The 21,910-nt window shown below is 40.5% G+C and overlaps 1 pseudogene; it reads left to right on the top strand.

The window, feature by feature from the left end:
* Positions 1-21,075: 21,075 nt before the first annotated feature.
* Positions 21,076-21,229, top strand: LOC147879532 (5.8S ribosomal RNA; annotated as a pseudogene).
* Positions 21,230-21,910: the final 681 nt, after the last annotated feature.

Below are 21,910 nucleotides of genomic sequence, written 5' to 3'. Positions count from 1 at the left end.
GGAAGACTACCTACGTGATGGACAAGATATGCTAGTTGCTCATGCAAAACCATTGCATTTTTCATGCGGGGTGACACACCAATGACGCAGTACAAAGTGCATCCAAAAAAATTGGATGCCCATTGAAGGAGAAATGAAACTATAGAAGAACGATAGCAAGGGATGACCATTATTGCCAATAGGTTGTCTAGGTATACTACCAATTACTGAAGTTTTGAGAGACCACTTGCAAGTAATATCAAGATAAAGGATGACATAAAGCTGTGGGAGAGGTGCACAAGTGGAAAGAATGCATCATATGAGTCCTATATTAGTCCCCATGATAGATTATTAGAAAAACCTCATTGGTGATCTCGAGCAAGAAAACATCTCAGAGAAAAGAGTGCACATACATTTTTGGCCAAGAAAACAGTCACTTAATGAGGAGGATAATGAAGATGATTGCATTAATGGGTTCTAAGGCTATGAGGAATTGAATGATCACTATTGTGGGCCTCAATGAGGTAACTTGAGGGAGGCGTTTAGACCAATGGTAGACGTTAAGCATGATGACTTTGCCTTGGTAAGGCCATCAAACCCTATATACTCCATATGGCTTGGGGTTGCCCAATCACATGTCGAGATGGATGCTACATTTCCTAACTTCTAGAAATTATTAATTCAATATTGGACATCATTGATTAAGAGAAAAGCTCTTGGTGATGCAAATGTCTATGTTGATTTTTGGAATAAGTATTGGGCAGAGAATAGGTCAGATCCACAGGTATGGGCATGTATTGATGCGATGGTATGGTTGCGGATGTCAAAAGCCATAAATCGATCCAAGAAGATTAGGATTCCATAGAATGTATGTGTCAAAGAAAAATAAGTCTTGCTTGGCATCAGAGCATAGAAACTGGTGATGATTTTCTCCTTGACAATCTTGATCTCCCACACTATGAGCATGAATGTAATATGTTCTCTCATGTGATGTTTCTCATCAAATTTTTTGTGATGTTCAATGATGCATAGTTGCATATTAATATTACAATTTACATATTCTAAAGTCTTTCACCAATTTTGTTTCTTATGGTTCAATTTGTACGTTGTTTATTAATACCACCATATTGGTGTTTATTAACATTGCTAGTAAATTATCCATATCGTCCCCAAATGGTGTTTATTAACACCACCAACTATAGGATTTTCAAACTTTATCACACTATCAAAATTCTATGTTCCAGTTACTATAACTAATGAAATTCTCCACAACCAATGAAGCTTCCCACAATCAATAAATTTTTCAAGGTTAGCATAATTCCCATATAAAATAGAATTTCCCATAATCAATGAAAAATTTTCCAAATTTAACGAAATCCAACCAATTTCAAAGTTCAAAAAATTCGAGATTTTTCCACTACATCGAATATGGTGTTTTTGATGAAAAGTAAAAATGTCTATTTTGAATACATTACAAAACAAAGGGGGTAAACTCCCCACCCCATCTTCAATCCTTTTGAACGGTGCCATCGTATCATGTTGGTATGCATACATGTATTCATAATCCATACAGGACCTATAGACTAAATTTAAAACAATAGGTCATTCCTCAATAATGTGTGGATTTGATCTTTCTTACACCCTTCCTCAATGCTTTCCTAGATTTATTTATTTTTTTGGGCAAAGAAAATCTGATCATATGATTTGTACAATTTCGTCAAAACTTGACAAAAAGTTCCCCTCTACAAAGGGATGTCTGCATACAAAATGACCTCTTTTTGGTAGTAAGAGAAAGCAAAACCAGTAATATAAAATTAAACAAAATCTATGTCTCAAAATGTGGATCCCAGTTGACTCCTTGACAAACCAACAGAGAGACAGTGTGCTATAGTTAACAGAGAGATCCAAGAGAGGGTTGTTGATATAACATCTTTCAAGACAGCAGCATTCAGTAGTCTCCTGTGCAGGAGTTGAGCCTGCATGTCCATTCCTGCATTAGAACATCTTCTTGCCTCTTGGATGTGCTCTTCCAGTTTTGTTTGCAATTGGGATACCTGGTCATTGTAGTTATGGTATTCTTGATCCAAAAGGAACTTAGCCTGGGGCAGAGTAGAGAATGTTCAGTTAGTAAGCATAAAACATTCATACCAATTAATAAAGTGCTAATCAGCATGCATGATCTCATCACTGAATTGAAAAGCATTCCTGGAAAGCCATATGAACCATAGTGCATTGTATGTGTCCATTTGGCATAAGGTGTTTTGAGAGCATCCCCCAATAGAATGGCCTTCCAATTTATAGGCTCCCCAATTCTGATTTGCACATACTTCCATACTTTTCTTGCTCTGGGGCAAGCAATGAAGAGATGAAAGATGTCTTCCTTACTCTTAACATAGTATTTGCATGCACCATCCCCTTGCCAATGCTGAGACTTCTACCATTAGTCCAGACTGCCTTATGTAAAGTTAGCCATAAAAAAGTAGACATTTTATCAGGGATTTCTTTGTTCCATATCAACTCAAATATGAGTGTCCATTTTCTTTCATTATCAAAGCTGTTCCATCTTTTGTTTAGCTTAGCTACAATCTTCTCTATACCTTCAGATGGTGTGGGTATACGTAAGAGGGATCAGCTACCAATCCATCCAAACTCTCTGGTATAATTAAGCACTCTGTCCCCCTTCCAAGTGATATCCCCATCCCACAATTGTATTCTTCTCATGATCAGCTCCTGGTCTAAATTTTTTAGTCTGAACTCTCTTCTTATCTCAAGCCAAATTTTCCATCTAATATTATTCTTGTCCCATAGGTCACCCCAACAAGAAATTGCCTTCTTCACCAAGTGCCATGCTCTCAGAAAGTCATTGTCACTTAGTTGTTGGTTTGGAAAGAATGTAGAAACCCATATGGAATCCAATGAAGTTGCCATTCCCAGAGAGAGTGATATAGCATTTGATCTGTTCATAGGCACCCCACAGAGATTTCCACAATTGGCTTTCTTTGGTGGTGCAAGGTTTTGGGTTTCCAATGGTTGCCAATAAGGGATAGTCCTTCCATCTAGGAGCTCTGAGAGGTCTGACATGTTTGAAATTCCTGAGGAGAAGGTTAGCCCAGTCCCTTTTAGGTCTTATAATGGCTTTAATTATCCATGTGGCTGCTAATTTGTAAGTTGCCAATTGAATATTTATGACACCCAATCCTCCTTTTCTTGGTCTAGTGAAAAAAACCCATTTAACTTTGGCTATCCTTCTTCTGGTGTCATTCTCACCCCATAAGAAGGATCTGCAGATCCTTATGAATTTTTCTAATCCTGTTTTGGATGGATACCAACAAGAGAGATAAAAGATGGCAATTGGATAAATACAGTGGTTTAGGACTACCCTTCTCCCTACCAAGTTTTCCTACAGCCCTATGATACTGTTTAATTTCTTTTTGAACTTTTCTAGGAACCACTCCCACTTGTCCTTCATCTTAACATTGAATCGCATAGGGATACCTAGGAGCCTGAATATTTGTCCATGGGGTATCTTCTTGCATCCAAGCTGATCCAAAAGGTTTAGGTTGTCCCGAGATAGTTAAGCATACCTTGTTTTGGAGTGGTTTATTCTTGACCCAAATGCTTTGCAGAAAATGTCCATGCATTTCATTGCTCTTTGTATGTCTATATCTGTGTTTCTGATTGTAAAAGTAGTGTCATCTGCAAATTGTTGGTTAACCAACTGGTTTCCTGAGGGGAGTTATATACCATTGATTTCTCTTGCAGTTACTTGCTCTTTTATCAACCATCCCAAGGCATCTACATCAATACCAAATAGGAGGGGGCTTAGAGGGAAACCTTGTCTGATGGACCTTTTCAACATAAAGCTCTGAGACATCTCACCATTCACACATACCTTTGTAGAGGCGTTTGATAGTAGCAAAGCTACATATGAGATAAAGTTCTTTCCCAATCTGTGAGATCTTTGCAACGAGTTTGAGTTCGACAAAGCATCAGCGACTCGACCTCAAGGCCATCCATAGCAAGGGCGAGCAACAAAGAACCAGCATCCTAGTTGGTACACAATTTACTCTGCATAGGCTACATCCAAGCGACGGACTCCCCATCAATCACGACAAACAGCCGCAACGCTCATCTCCTCCCAACGCTATCTGGCCCGAGCCTTTGAGCAGCCAGCTTTCAAGCTCATAGCCTAGTTAAGCGCCTCTACTCTACGATAGTCAACTGCCCTTGGCTTCTACTACAAGCTTCAATAGCAACTCTCTACAACAGGCAGATGTGATGGCACAAAACCCGCCTCACCGAGCGGCTCCTAGGCGGCCAAATGAACGACTCCATCAGCACCCGCAACGGAAGCCAAGCGTCTTCAATGCAATCCTCCACGTTCTCAAACAAGCTTCCGTCGACCACCTTCGCGCACCCGGATTCCCTAGACGACTACAAATGGCGCCCCTTCAAAGCTCCTCCATACGGGCAGTTAGCAGCGCCTCGACCATCTGCGACCACGGCTCTCTAAAAAGGACGGAAAGCCCATGCTCCAGTGCCTCGCCTCGATTGGCAGAAGCAACCTTCCGCTCCATAGCCAGCTCCTTGCACATGGGCCTGCCTCCACGACTGTCTGTTCAGTCCTGCTCATCGGCCTCCTCTGTAAGCGGGCTAAAGGTTGCATTAGAAGTTGCTGCTCCATCGAAAACCCCAGGTGCACACCAGCGGCCATAGAAATGACGCAGCAACGAACTGCTTTTCCTCTCCAATCGAGCGACTTCGCGGAATAGACAAAATCTTCTTATCACAAGTGTTACCACACACCGGTGTAAGGGTTGACACGTGTCAACCCCTATCTGCCATGTGGCAGACCTTATCTACCACATCACCTAGGCTACCTAACCCTGGGTACATTTAACTGTACCTCGACTGCCACATCAGCAGACCCAGGAGCTACCACATCATCAAGCCACATCATTAGGCCACATCATCAAGCCATGTCATCATCCACATCAGATATGCCACATCATCACTTTGACCAAAGTCAGCATGTCACATCAGCTTTGACCATGTCATCTACCACATCATCTTTGACTGATCAACCTACCACATCATCATTGGCTTGCTTGTCACTACTGTCCCTTCACAGGCACACTGCATGTGCACCTGCCTGCCACCTTACTCAGTGCTCCACAGGCACAGTCCCTTGGCAAGCACACCCCTCCATGTGACCTTGAATGCCACATCATCATTGAGCACTTTGCACCCTTTTGCCCCTCCATCTAGATCAAGTTGTATCTCTTGATCCAAGAAGAATTTGAGGGCACTCCAAAAAGGAAAATTGCTCAATTTTTGGTGCTCTACACGCTCACCACATCGTGCATACATTTAGGCACAAGTATCACTCACTTTTGAGCCTCGCTAAAGAATCCACTTCCTACATGCACATTTGACCCAGCACATAAAAAGAACCAAAGAAAAGAAATTTTATTTGCTGTTCTTTCATCGATTGACGGTTGGTATAGATCTAGATCAGAGTAGACTAGATCGCCATAGAGGAAACACTTTGAATTTCTCCAAGTTGCCAATCTAAGCTATGCCCAAAATTCCCGACTAGTTCCTACTCGAAGTCAATCCCTACGCTCCAATATCATTTCACATCATGACACTAACTAAAACCTGACGTTCATAAACTCAGTGAGTAATCTTCAGTGGTATTGGCACATTGTTCAGTGGGTAGATAGCACATGATTTGATTTCACACACACATGCCATCATTGTAAAGCGTATTCGGCTATTTCATGGCATTGTGCACTTTATTCCAGCCTTGCAAAGCCTCTTGGTTATTCCTCGCATCATTTGCCACAAGCCTTGTAATTCATATTGGATTATAAACATTGTAGTTCTACCTTCACCCCGACAGTTCATATTTCAGTTGCTACAGTCAGTGTTTTGTAGTTGATTCAGACAGTGATTTTCATGACACTTTGAGTATATTTCTTACACCATGTCTACGTCTAACAGCCTCAATCTGGAGGCATCGCTAAGCTAGACAACTCCAATAACGGAACATGGAAATAACGAATGGAGACCATTCTTAAACTTTAGGACAAATGGGAGTATGTTGATGGATCTACACTTAGACCATTGGATGATCCAGCCAGCAATAGCTCTACTCCACCTATTGTCAAAGCACTAGCAGTGGGATCTCTAGCTACACAAATACTTTTCGCATCTATAATAGATCCTGCCATTGCTTAAGCATAGGAAGAATGGGATAAGAAAGATAAGTATGCATATCATCTGATCAAGCAGAATGTGCAAGATATCATGCTAGGATAGCTCAACACCATCAAGACATCAAAAGAAGCATAAGATATGTTCGCAGATCTCTAGGAGTCCAAAAACACTTCTAGGATTCTCATACTGAGAAACAAAATCGACCAGAGTTTCTACAATAGCAACGAAACCGGTCATGCTTATGTACTTAAAATCAAAGACTACAACAATCAACTCATAGTAGCAGGAGAGACTATGAATCCAACAGAAATGGTTCAAGTCATCTTGAATGGACTAGGAGAGGGATATGAGAATCTAGTCTAGAGAATTGCCATCCAACAGCAAATTCTAACACTAGAAGAACTTCAGTCAGTAGTCATACTTGGTGAAGAACTCAAGACGCAAGCCATTCATGCACGCAAAGGTCTTTCTAATGAACATGCATTCACAACTTCAGACGAGGCAGAGGCATAGGTAGATCATTCCAAAGAAGTGGTCATCATTAGTAACATAGTCATCAACAAAGTGAGAATCAGCATTAGCATCATCCTCAGCAACATCAGAATTAGCAAAGAGGAAATCATTCCAATCGAGGAAGATTCCAAGGACGAGGGAATGCATCCACCAATGTGTCAAACATTCAATGTAACTACTATCATAAGTTTGGACACTATGAAAGAGATTGCCGCAAGAAGCAATACGACAAGGCGGTCAGTCCACCGACAACAATCGAGGGAATTTCCATGGTAGAAGAAATCATTATGGTGGACATTCTAGTCATAGTCATTATGTAAATGAACATGGGAATATGTTTCTTGCAAACAAGGAAATGAAGAAGACTGATTAAGTGTACCTAGACACTGATTGCAATACAAAACTATCAAGTCGACCAAGCAGATTGGGATCCTTGGTACATTGACAGCAATGCATCATCTCATATGAAAAATCATCAGGAATGGTTCACAGAGATGAAACCATTAGAAGGTCAAAAGAATGTCATCTACACAGCAGATAATACACCAAACCTAGTTCAACGGATAGGCATTATCCCTATGAACAATATCACTGGTATGAAAGGATTGGTGAAAGATGTACTCTATGTTCCAAAGCCAGCAAGAACCTCTTGTCAGTAGGTCAAATGATAGAACACAACTACTGAGTCATCTTCAACAGAGATGAATGCACTATCAAAGACAAATTCCGAAGATTTCAGCTACTAGTAGGAAAAGGAATCAAGGAAGGACGCTTGTACAAAATGCTAGCTACAGTACCAGATTTGCATGCCATGTCAGCTCAATTGCAACAGATGCCACTAACTATAAAATGGCATGAGAGATATGGTCATGTCAATGTGAAGAGCTTGCTAGATCTCAAGAATCAGAGTATGGCAATTGGGATTCCTAAGATACAGTTTCTTGGAAAAGTTTGTGAAGCATGCGGCTTCGGCAAACAAAAGTGAACCAAATTTGGCAAAAACACCTCTCGAGCAAGAGGTATTCTTGATTTGATACATATAGATGTATGGGGTTATGCCCAGACCCATAGCATCAATGGCTCACTTTACTACTTGACTTTCATTGATGACTACAATAGATATTGTTGGTCCTACTTTCTGAAAGAGAAATCTAAAGTGTTTTCTAAATTTCCAGAATTCAAAGCCAAGGTAGAAAACCAGATAGGCAGAAAGATCAAAGTCACATGAGATTAGATAGAGGAGGTGAATACATGTTAGAATAGCATTCATGGAATTTTATAGAAGTCATGGCATTCGAAGACAATTCACTTGTGTAGATACTCCTCAATAGAATGCAAGAGCTGAAAGGAAGAATGGTACTTTAGCAAAAAGTGCTAGAGCAATGCTTAGTGAGAAGCATCTTCCGAATTAGTATTGTGGACAGAAGCAATAGACACTACAAACTACTTGCTTAATCAGCTTCGTACCGAACCGATACAGGGTATGACACCTTATGAAGCATTCACTAGACACAAGCCACACATTGGGCATCATCGCATATTTAGTTGCATAGCATATTCCCACATACATGATGATCATCACATGAAACTAGATGCGAAGTCACATAAATGCATCATGGTTGGCTACAGTGAAGAAAGCAAAGCATACAAGTTGTATGATCCCATCAACTGCAAGGTCATTATCTGCAGACTTGTAATCTTTGATGAGGAATTAGAATGGAAAACCTCAAACACACAGGAGATAGACTCATCGATTACTCAATCATCTACAGAAAAGGTTGATGAAGAAGAGCAAGAATTGCCACTAACACCCCAAGCAGAGCCATAGCAACTTAGACGGTCTACTAGGGAAAGCAGACCTCAAGCTAGATTGATATATGCTCAGAAAGGCGAAGCAATTCAACTTGAAACCACCAACTATGCTCTTATGACTACCATCATGGCTATTAAAGAGCTAGTGTACTTTGAATATGCTGTAGACACAAGCCAGAATGGCAAATTGCTATGAATGAAGAAATGGATTCTTTGTACAAGAATAATACTTGGAAATTGTGTGACCTTACACCAAGAAATAAGGCCATAGCAGACAAATGGATATACAAAGTGAAGTACAATCCAGATGGTAGCATTCAAACATACAAAGCTAGACTAGTTGCAAAAGGATTTGCACAGCAATATGGTCAAGATTATGATGAGACTTATGCTCCAGTAGCAAAAATGGATTCCATACGGTTCTTGATATCACTAGTGACACTCAACATATGGAATGTGTATCAGGTCGATGTCAAGAATGCTTTCCTCAAAGGTTAGCTAGACAAGGAAGTCTACATGAGACCACTAGTAGGTTATGTTGAACCAAGAAAAGAGAATCAGGTTTGCCATCTCAAGAAAAGTCTATACAACTTAAAGCAAGCACCCAGAAGTTGTACAGCAGAATCGACAGGTACTTTGTTGATCTAGGATACATGAAGTCCCATGCAGATCATACTCTCTACTACACAGTTCAAGGAGAAGACGTTACTATTGCACTTTTGTACGTAGATAATCTTATTGTGACCGGAAGCAAGGATAGCTTCATCAAGAAATTGAAACAAGAATTATTTACAGAGTTCGACATGAAAGATCTTGGACTTATGCACTATTGTCTTGGAATTGAGTTCTGGAGAGATGCAGACGGTACCTTCATGAGTCAACTGAAATATGTTTACAATCTCCTGAAGAAGTTTCATATGGTAAATTGCAAGATTGCAACCACTCCCATGGAACAAAGTTTGAAACTTACTAAAGATTTAGAAAAGCCTATAGTCAATGACAGGTACTACAGGCAGCTCATCAGAACGCTTATATATCTGACTATCACCATGGCCAAATATTTGTTATGTAGTAAGTTCACGTGCACAGTTTATGGCATGTCCCTGTGTGGATCTCGTGGTATCATGATCTTTGGCATAGTCACTATCACAATATCCATGCAACCTTGGATGACTTCCTCTGTATTCTATTCCAAACTGTCTTGTACCTCTGATGTATCTCAAGACTCTTTTGGCTACATTCCAGTGAGACTGTTTTTTATTTGGTCAAGGTGCTATATCATGGTTGTCAAACAAACAATGAACTGTTTCTTTGTCTTTGATTGAAGCAGAATATAGGGCACTCACTACAGGTGCATGTGGGGCTATATGGCTCAGAAGACTATTGTCAGAAACAGATTACTTTAATGAGTCAGAGCCAACAATATACTGTGATAATCAATTGGCCCAAGCATTGGCCAAGAATCTAGTATATCACTCTAGGATAAAGCACATTCATGTCAAAGAGCACTTGATCAGAGAAAGAGTGTTACTTGGTGACATCACACTGCAACATTGTGATAGTAAAGAGAATGTTACATACATCTTTACCAAACCACTCGGTAAATAGCTTTTTGAGAAACACCGACAAGATCTTGGTTTGACACAGAGGAAGGACATTACCATTAAAGAGGTGTGATGGAATGTAATGTTCAGTCCTTCTTTGATCCCCCATAATCATCATTTTGAGGGAAGGCCTGCTTCATGATGTTGATCTTGAGGGAAGGTGTTGAGAGATCACGCTCAACTTCATGTGATTATATGTGCATAGCACTAACCCAATGGAGTGCTATAAAGGAAAGGGTTGGATGCATTAACCCTAACCCTAAATGGGTTTGTATATATTCTACATTGTCAACTAAATCTACTATACAGTTAGTCATTTGTGCTGTGCTCTCTAGCTGTGCCCTCTCTCCTCAAGTCCACTCTTCTCCTCTCCCCTCTTCATATTTTGTCATCCCTTGCCTCATGAGACCCTTGTGAGATAGAGATAGAGGTAGGTGGTCTGCCTTGGCTCTGCTCTCTTTGCTCTTCAAACTCACAAAAAAAGTCTTTCTCTTTTAGTGGGTTCTAAAAGAGTGAGTAGGTTCCTTACCTTCTCTCTACTAATCCCTAAGATGGTATCAATGTGTACATGTATAGACGTGTATGTGTGAATAGAAGAAGTGGATAAGGAGGATGACTGAACTTCTTTAAAGAAGTGATGTGAAGAGTATTTAGGACTCTCTTGTATAGAGTATGTGAGTGTTGGCATCATTGAATGTAGAAGAAGGTTGGTCACCCTCCTAGAATAGAAGAGAGTTTATGATCATCTCTCTTTCCTCGTGTTGTATGCTTGCCTCTTCAGTTTGGTATTAGACCCAGTGAGCCCTTGAATGAAGTGGTGTTTACAAAGAAAATGGTGTGAAATAGAATGGAAAAGCTTGCAGTGTCTTAAACTCTAGGAAGAGCCCCTGGAGAAGAACTGGAATGCTGCTTTGCTAGAACATTAGTGAACAGAGACACAACAAAGGGACATTGTCAAAATTTAGAGGCTAGACGTGCTCGTGCCCAAGGTTCATAGTTTTGAAAAAGTATTCAATCTAGGAAAGAGTTTGCAAATGCAAGTTCAAGTTGATATTGGTCTTAGTGGGCTTTCTACAAAGAATTATTGAAGGATAATGAAGTTCAAGTTGAGAGAGGACACCATACTAGATTTGGAAGACATTAGAAAATTGAAGAGGTCCCAGAACTATTTACAGGTCTTGCTACTACTGAAATCATTTGAATTCGTGTAAGAGCAAATGGAGAAATTCAATAAGTTTTGTATCCTCAATAGCCTTGAGATGCATAAGTGGATTGAGTGGATCCAGAATTGGATGATATATAAAAATAACAATGTTACAAGTATTTATGATCAGTCACTCATGTTACATCCCGTTCAAGAAAGACAGTCATTTGTTGGTCTAAGTCCTTGGTTTGGACTGAGCTGTATACCACATCTTGGAGCAATGTCAAAAACCCCACAAAAATCTACAGTACTTGGACGTCTATTTGGTTCGGCTGACTTTCCTTGAACCATTGTAGATGCTCGATTAGAGCTTTTGTGGGTCTCGTACATGGCGATGGTACACAAATGTCCAAGATCTTCAGGATGTGATGAGACATGGCATACATATCTTGTGCAACATCGAAAGGTGGGGGATTGGTGCAGAGGCACTCTGGAGCAACATGATGAAATCTAGCAATGGAACTCTGCACAATGTTGGGGCTATCACGAGTAATGCGGGATAGTGCTTTCAAGTGCTACATGGGGTCATCATTTCCCAATCACAAATGCCTAGATACACCTCCTCGAATGACTCCGAGAAGTGTAGCATAATGTTTTACACATGCAAATCATTATGCAAGACATTGTGTTGGTGCATGTAATGAATAGTGCGAACTAGTGCACTTAGATATCATATACATGTTGACAGACCCGTAAAGCTCTAGAAGGCATTTTCACGTCATCTCTATGAAACACCGGAGAAGGTCGCTTTCTGTCATCTCCGAGGTAGGTTAGCCATCTTTCCAAATGATTTCCATTCCAGGATAAAAATAGTATCATTGGGTTATCATCATCATGGATTAGACCTATTGCTCGGATGTTGCCCGGATGTATGACATCGCCCAAGCACGTGGCTTCTTCCAATGCTCTAGCCTTCAACGAATCACATAGAAACCCTCAGCACCTTACATGCATAAATCTTGTGCGGATCAAAGGGAGCGATAAGAATATTGCACATGTTGACTGCTCCTTTCGTGCCTGTGCCCACAGCTGCACTAAGTGTGAATCAGATGTCTCATCATTGAAGCAGTATGGGCCGCGTGGGTCTTGGCACTACTACACAATCACGCAAGCCATGTGATGTGCGTGGTGCTTGTGTAGGCGAGAATGAAGGAGATGGGAATGTATCTGCTTGTGCGTATAGATTGTGCATTTGTGGTGCAGGCAAGTATGCGAGAGATGGAAACTGGTCTGCGTGTGTGATAAGAGGCACAAATGGAGAAAAAAAAGATGTGGCAAAATGTGATCGTGCATGTGGTGGGAGATGTGGACCGGGAGGAGGGACTTCTTTTGGGTATGGAAGATCTTGGAAGAAAGGGATACGGAAAGACATGTTGTGGTCAATGCACAGGTGCATATGCATGGCGTGGCATGGCTACAGTGGTGCTTGTAGATGTGTTTGGTAGAATGTGGCATGTGACTGGGGACATGGGTGCATTGGTGCTTGTGGTTGTGGTGGATGCAATGCGGCATTTGATTGGGGGAGTGGGTGCATTGGTGCTTGTGGCCCAAAATCAAATGCTTTTCTACATAAATTGGGTTGCTTTTAATGCTTTTAGCCCAAGTGGGCCCTTCCTTAATTGGGCCACCACTTTTCTTGTGCTTTTCCCCTTTAAAGGTGGGGGAATGTGCCACTCTCCAACGTCCTGCACCTTGCACAAACAATATAATGCAACATGGTAACCCATTAGAGGTTGGCCAAATGCATGCATTCTAGTTCTGGGACTGATCCTAGTCCCTTGTGGGTGTCCCCACAATGGTGTTTACCTAATGAAACACAAAGAAAAATAAAATTAACTAAATTCAACTTTCTTTGACTAAAGTCGACTAAAGTCAATCTAAAAGATTTCTCTTTATGCTTTGGGATAAGCTACAAACTTGTGACATCCCCTATCTTCTAAACATTTGTCAACATAAAAGCCTCTTGGTATCACTGTAAAACTTAGGAGTACTTGGAGGAAAATGCCTCATCCATGCACTTGGCAAACTCCTCATCCACCCACTTGGCATGGGCTTGGCATCAACTATACAACTTGGGAGTACTTGGAGGAAAACTACTCATCCACCCACTTGGAATCAAGTGTCGAATAATTCTTGAACTTAACAAGGTACCAATAAGTAACCTTGCCTTTGGACCCTTTTTTCTCTATGTGTGATAAACAGTTGAAGGATCTCCTCAATGTCTTTGCCCTCGGTGGCTGTTCATGAATTGCTTTAGTGGGTTATAGTCCTTGATATTTCTTTAGAAGACTCACATGGAAAGCATTGTGGATCTTTCAATCCTTTGGTACTTCTAGTTGATAAGCAACACCATATATTCACTCTCTGACATATTTGGGTGATAAATTTGCATATACATTTTCTTTCTCCTTCATCTTTTTGAGTTTGGATTTCTCAAACTTGAGGATTACCCAATCCCCTTCTTGAAGATTTATGTCCGTACTATGCTTAACTCTTGCTCTTTTATGCTTTTCTTGAGATGTTTGGATGGTTATTTGTAGTTGTAAAAATTATCTTAAGGTCTTGAACATGCTAATCGGCCACAAAAATCTCATCCTTCGTCTTGAGAAAAGGTGGCAAAATCACCTTCTCATAGATCACTTGAAAAGGGGCTTTTCCTATGGAACTATGAGTGGTGTTGACCTACTCAAATGATACAATAACATGAATCCTAAATACAATGACGTGTGTTGTGTGTGTGTGTGTGTGTGTGTGTGTGTATGTAACTTGTTACAATAAAATGAAATGATCACAAGTGAACTTAAGGTTCCAATGAATAGAAGTCCACAAGGTAAAATGTGACATATAATATATATGAAAATAATCCCATAAATTGAAAGTAGAACAATGCTAACACAATGAATAGAAGTCCGCAAGGTAAAATTGAGATATAATATATATGAAAAAGAACATAGAAAACCATGCTAACCCAATGATTTGGGTTAGCACAAACAAAATACCAAAATACATGTCTATCAAAGAAAATGAATTTAACCATGCTAATCGATCTATGTTGGATTTAGTCTCATAAATTAGTCACCATTAGGTTGAAGCCCCTTTATTGTCCTCCAATTGCATCCATGTGCAACTTAATAAGCTCTTGTGGCACACTCTAAAAGTTATTGAGTCTCACTTGCAGCTTTCTCACATACACAATGGGGGAATATACACAAAGGTGGAGGCTGAAAATAGTTTTTCTCTTCTTAGTTGTGAAAGACAAAAGAACTCTAAGTACAAAAGAATAGGTGAACCCTATATGTGGGTCTCAAACCAAACTCAGTTAACTAAGGTGGCATACTAACTGAGCCACTAACTAGAGTACACAAAGATAGCTATCATCCAGCTATTATTCATGGGTGGTGTACCAACCGCATCTACAGCTAACAAGTCACTGACATAAATGCACAACGATCACCCTAGCATATCACGAGTGGAGCTCGATATCTCAACACTCCCCCTCGAGCTCAATCCCAATTCCTGCACACCAAGTAGGTCTCTAAACTTGCGCAGCTTCTCTGCACCCAATGCCTTCGTGAATATGTCAGCTACCTAATCCTATGTGCTGACATAAACTAGATCAATAAAACCTACTAGAACCTTCTCCCACACATAGTGATAATGCACCTCAATGTGCATTGTTCTAGCATGATAGACTGGGTTATTTGCCGAGTGTATACTACTCATGTTGTCACAATAAATGACAACTGACCCATCTGTAGACTGATGCATATCATAAAGTAGCTTATGCAACCAAGCTACCTCACATGTAGCCATTGTTGCACCCTTGTACTCAGCCTCTGTGCTCGACAAGGCAACTATAGGTTGTTTCTTACTGCTCTAAGTGACTGCAACACTCCCAAAAGAGAACACATCCACTGGTTGATCGTTTATCAAAAATACTACCAGTCCAATCACAATCAGTGTATCCATGCAACTGTATCTGAACCCCAATCTCATAAAATAGTCCATACTACAATGTGGACTTCACATACCTCAGCATGCATCTAGCCGCATCCAAATGCAATTTTCTTGGAGCTTGCATAAACTGACTTACCAACCTGATAGTATAGCTCAAATCTGGCTTGGTAATAGTCATATAAATCAAACTTCCTACTATGCATCTGTACATATTAGGGTCTTCCAAAAGCTCACTTGTATCTGTGCTCAACTTCACATTCTACTCCAAAGGAGCTGAAATAGGCTTACAGCATGTCATCCCATATTTGGATAGCATGTCCAATCCATACTGCCTCTGCAAGAGCCATATCCCACTTGTGGATCTAATCACCTCAATGCCCAAGAAGTAACACAGCTCTCCCAAATCCTTCATCTCAAACTTCTGCTTCAATAGCATTTTCACATGAATGATATCTTCATCACTATCACCTGTGATGATCAAATCATCAACATAAATGACAAGCAGCCTAATGCCTTTCTCTGTTTTTCTCACATAAAGTGAGAAATCTACCTTGGAAATCTGAAAGCCAATAGTGACAAGGTACTATCCTATCTTGTCAGACCATGCTCTGGGTGCTTGCTTCAAGCCATACAAGGCTTTCTTTAGCCTGCAAACAAACTCAGGGTGAACATCATGAACATAACCTGGTGGCTACTCCAAATAGACCTCTTCTTGCAAATCACCATGCAAGAAAGCATTCTTTACATCTATCTGACGTAAAGACCATCCCTTTGATGCAACCATAGCAATGACTACTCTTACGGTTGCCATCCTTGCAACCGAACTAAATGTTTCTTCATAATCAATGCCATATGTCTATGCATACCCCTTGACAACTAATCTTGCCTTGTATCTATTCACAGAACCATCTGCATTGTGTTTCACCTTATAAACCCACTTGCAGCCAATTGCATTCTTGTCTTTAGTCAAAGGCACCAATTTCCATGTAGCATTTGCTTCCAAGGCATCCATTTCTTCATCCATGGCTTTCTCCCATTTTTTTTTTCCCATGGCTTGCTCAAAAGAAGCGGGTTCTGGTTCATGTATCACTTTGACCATATAGGCATAGTGAATGGCTGTAAATCCATCATATTTCAACCTATCCACAGGATACCTAGCTCTGGTAGACCTACACAAAATAGGCTCACTACTAGGTGCTCTCAAAACATCCCTTGTCTTCCTTACTCTAGGTGTAACAACAGAAGGAATACCCAACTCATCATCAAGGCTCTGTTTTGAGCCATTGGATTCACCATCCACATAAGAGTGACCTGCATTCACATCAACCATGGGCTAATCTACTTTCTCTTTTCCTTTTTATGATACTTACACACCACTATCTGCATTGCTTTGAGGAGATCCTCCTCATCACTATCACCTGTCAGACCATGCTCTGGGTGCTTGCTTCAAGCCATTCAAGGCTTTCTTCAACCTGCAAACAAACTAAGGATGAATAGCATGAACATAACCTAGTGGCTTCTCCATATAGACCTCTTCTTGCAAAGCACCATGCAAGAAAGCATTCTTTACATCCATCTGATGTAAAGACCATCCCTTTGATGTAGCCATAGTGATGAATGCTCTTCTGGTTGCCATCCTTGCAACCGGACTAAATGTTTCTTCATAATCAATGCCATATGTCTGTCCATACCCCTTGACAACTAATCTTGCCTTGTATCTATTCACAGAACCATCTGCATTGTGCTTCACCTTATAAACCCACTTGCAGCCAATTGCATTCGTCTTTAGGCAAAGGCACCAATTCCCATGTAGCATTTGCTTCCAAGGCATCCATTTCTTCATCCATGCCTTTCTCCCATTTTTCTTTTTCCATGGCTTACTCAAAAAAAGTGGGTTCTAGTTTATGTATCACTTTGACCATATAGGCATAGTGAATGGCTGTAAATCCATCATATTTCAGCCTATCCACAGGATACCTAGCTCCATTAGACCTACACAAAATAGGCTCACTACCAGGTGCTCTCAAAACATCCCTGGTCTACCTTACTCCAGGTGTAACAATAGAAGGAATACCCAACTCATCATCAAGGCTCTATTCTGAGCCACTGGGTTCACCATCCACATAAGAGTGACCTGCATTCACATCAACCATGGGCTGATCTAATTTCTCGTTTCCTTTTCGTGATACTTATATACCACTATCTGCATTGCTTTGAGGAGATCCTCCCAATCTCAATCTGCCTGTCCATGGTGAAGTATGTGAACCACTGCTAGAGGACACTACACGTCCACTAATATTTTGTGATTGCTGTTGTGAATTTTGTGCAGCATTACCATTTTGTGCATCTACATCATCAATCACATTTACTAGTTTATACCAGCTGCTCGTCTCATAAAAAACAACATCTCTGCTTACTGTAAACTTACGAGTAGAAGGGTTATAGCATTTATACCCTTTTTGCTGCAAAGAATAACCAATAAAGATGCACTTCTTAGGCTTTGGATCCAACTTGGATCTCAACTCATCTGGGACATGAACATAGACAATGCAACCAAAAACTTTCAAATGATAAATATTTGGTTTCCTACTAGTATACCTCTCCTCTAGCATCATGCCATGTATTACTACAGTGGGAGTCTTGTTCATTATGTAGACTGCTGTAGCAACTGCTTCAGCCCAATAATAATCTGGCAAGTCTTTTTTGTTGAGCATGGCACGAGATACCCTCCAATATGCCTGTTTTTCCTTTCTGCAAGTCCATTTTGCTATGGGGTATGACTGCATGAATATTGCTACTTTATGCCATGGTCCTGCAGGAAACTTGCAAACTCATTTGAGGGATACTCTCCCCCTTTATCTAACCTTAGGCTTTTATTTGCAAGCCTATTTCTTTTTCAACCATAGCTTTAAAAGCTTTGAAATGCCCAAACACTTCACTTTTCTTTTTCATAAAATACACCCAAACTTTTCTGCTGTAGTCATCAATAAAAGTGACAAAATAATGACAGCCTCCAATAGATGCAGCTTTAGTGGTCCACACATCAGAGTGAATTAATTCCAATGGCCTCTTACTCTCTTGAGCATGTCTAGGAAATGGTTTCCTTGCCTGTTTTCCAAATTGATAGGCTTCACATATCTTATGCATTTCTGCAACCTTGAACTTAGGCAATCATGCAATAATATTTTGGGCCTACATTAATTTAAGTTGCTATACATTAACATGACCAATGCGTTTATGCTAGATATCAATATCTGCAACTACATCGATCCCATGTGCAAACATTGCTGCCCTTCGTCTTACCTTTTGCTGTCAAGCCACCTTTATTTTTCATATCCTCAACAAAGCATCCATGAGGATTAAATCTGACCTGCAAGCCCTACTCAACCATTTGACCAACAGAAACCAAGTTCTTTGTGATATTCGGGACATGATATACATCAGACAGGTATTTGTTTTATCCATATTGCATAGACAAAGGAACTTTACCAATCTGCAAAATAGGATGTGTAGTATCATCACCAATCTCCACAAATCCTGGGCTTTCCATTTTCCTTGCATCCTGCATCCATTTTGCATGACCTGTCATGTGGTTTGATGCACATGAGTCAACATACCATACATCATTGCTTTCTTCTACACTTGCGACAAAATTGGTCATGTGCTGCACCATAAACAGATACTCATTTATATCATCACCCTGTTTACTAGAGGATGCATAATTGCCTTGCTGCAATTTTCCATTCATGATGTCATTCTGCCTTTTATAGTAGTCTTTAACGATATGACCCATTTTACCACAGTAGTAGCATTCAACATTGTTGTTTGCTTTTTGGCCTCTCTGCCATCCACCACAACCTCTTTGGCTCCCGCTGCCTCTAAAGTTACCACATTCTCCTCCATAGGACTGGTTTTCTTGAATTTGCTGCATATTATGATTTCTACCATGGCCTCCAAATCGGCCTGCTCTACCTCTGCCTCTACCTCTTCTAGCATTTGAGTAGAAGACAACTGCTTTTGAAGTTCCTCTTGAAGAAGATGCACCACCATTTCTCTGCTCTTCAGAAATTAGAAGAGCAATCAACTCCTCAAAATAAAGAATATTCTCACGGACGACAATGGATGTTTGGATCCTTTCCTAGACCATTCAAGGTCATAGAAACTAAATCATCATCTTCCACTGGCGACCCAATACAAGCAAGTACATTTGCAATCTTCTTCACCTTCATGTGGTAGTCGTTGATGCTCATATTTTCTCTCTGCACATTATGCAACTCTTGCTTAAGCTGCATTTTCCTGGCTTGCATATTTGTGCTATACATTTTTGTCAATGTATCCCATGCCTCCTTTGGCGTGCTTGCATCTTGAATATGCACAATCATAGAATCTGAAATATTGATAGACAGCCAGTACATAACTTCCTGGCTCTCTCATGCCAGCCTTTAAATGCTTGCAACTCTTGTTGATTGGGAACATTAGGAATAAATGGTTCTTGTTCAGCTCCAGTAATAAACTCCCAATAGCCTTTTCCCTTAAGGAAATTCATCATTCTAAACTTCCATGCTTGGAAGTTGTTATTGTCAAGATTTTCACTGACAATCTGTGAAAGAGCATCAGACGCCCTTACAGAACACTGCAAAATATTTTGTCACTGCAAAAAAACACTTCTTCTGCCTCACAAGGGAAAATCTGCAAAACTGACGAGAGTGGTATTTGACCACACAGTCACTTCTAAGTGACGATTATGCATCAACAGGCAATAAGAATGATTTTGTCACTCCCAATATCTCTGCGCATAGGCATACAATGTAACTTTTGCGATAACTTTTCATCGACCTGTAGAATAGTGGTCGCACAGTAAAAACATGGCACTTTCTTGAGTGCCTACGAAAAACTTTCGTCGCCAAAAAGGGCCCCAAAATGGCCTCGAATAAAAAGAATAATTTCACCAAGGGCGTTGCCCTCTCCCATAGTATATACTGCCCTCTCACCACACCGCGAAGGGCGTCCCAATTTGAGATAGTGCACTCTTGCACTTTTTGGCTGTGCTACCTACAGGGATTTGCTCCCAAACTCGAAAAAAAAGGAAAGCAACATTGATCCTCTTACTAGGACACCACGAACTTGGTTTGCTTTCATGAGCTCCTTACCACAAACCGAGATCTAATACCATGTGAAGAGAGTGGGAGAGAAGGAAGGAGTCTCACTTGCAGCTTTCTCACATACACAATGGGGGAATATACACAAAGGTGGAGGCTGAAAATAGTTTTCCTGTTCTTAGTTGTGAAAGCCAAGAGAACTCTAAGTACAAAAGAATAGGTGAACCCTATATGTGGGTCTCACACCAAACTCAGCTAACTAAGGTGGCATACTAGCTGAGCCACTAACTAGAGTACATAAAGATAGCTATCATCTAGCTATTATTCATGGGTGGTGTACCAACCACATCTGTAGCTAACAAGTCGGTGACATAAATGCACAACGGTCACCCTAGTATATCACAAGTGGAGCTTGATATCTCAATAATAGGCTCATTTTATTATTTACTAATAGCCTTTTTTAGTGTAGTAAGTTTAGTTTTAGGACACCACCAAGGAAAGATACATTGAAAGGACAAATTAAAAGATGAGCTTATGTCAACTGTGGAAGATGAAAGTGTGATAGGGTGGCCAACCAAGAGAGTCCCTAATTCCCACTTGCCTGCAAATGTGGGAGTGCAAGACTCTGAAGAAAGAAACATGATTGAGCCTCCTCCCTTTGGAAAGACATGACACATAGAGCAATAACTCTTAGCAATTGATATATCAAATCTTACAAAATGATGGAGTATGCAACAAAATGTGATACATGGTGTGAATTGCAAAATTATGTGAATTTTAACTCTTTGAACATAGCTTGTGCCATGGCCCCATCCAAGGGCATGCCTAGCCAAGTGTCTGCTCCCACCAAACTGTGCTCTTCCCCCCTCCTCTGGCCACAAGCATGAGGGTGGGGATGAGGTCGAGATGGCCATCCATATGGTCTTTCGTGGCACTCCTTGATCCATGAGCGTTGCAAGGATTAGTGGTTGAATGGGACCCAATTTGGTGAGCCTCCATACCATGATGTTCAAATTATGTATACTAGGTCTCATTGCATTTTCATCATAATTTAATGGCTCACATTGTTGGTTGATTTTTCACAGGATTTGGGCAAATTCATGGTTCAAAATCATCAATTGGGACAAAGCTTAATGGTCATCTAGGACACCATGTGACCAAGCACCATGCACATTTTGGTCTCATACAAAGGTCCATACAACCACATTTTTCCAAAAAGTGGGGAGGAAAATAGGGATGCATGGGTAAATAGATGCTGATTGGGAGCGTAGTACCTAGATCTACTAGTTGGCTATATGTTTTCTCTTGGGAGTCTTGTAGTTAGTTAGAGCAATAAGAAGCAACCTACAGCCTTGTTGATCATTGAGGCAAATATTGAGATGCACCATGGTGAGGCAAATATTGAGGTGCACTATGGCCATGTTTAAGATAACTTGGTTATAGAAGATACTTGCAGATATGGATCAATCAGTGGGTGGATCCCTTGTCATATAACCTAGTTTATCATGCTAGAACAAAGC

Source organism: Dipteris shenzhenensis, chromosome 33 (assembly GCF_047967505.1).
Source record: "Dipteris shenzhenensis isolate YYH24624 ecotype China chromosome 33, Dip_SZ_1.0, whole genome shotgun sequence".
NCBI lineage: Eukaryota > Viridiplantae > Streptophyta > Polypodiopsida > Gleicheniales > Dipteridaceae > Dipteris > Dipteris shenzhenensis.
Note: the sequence above shows the minus strand (reverse complement) of the source record. Positions and strands in the feature narration are given on the sequence as shown.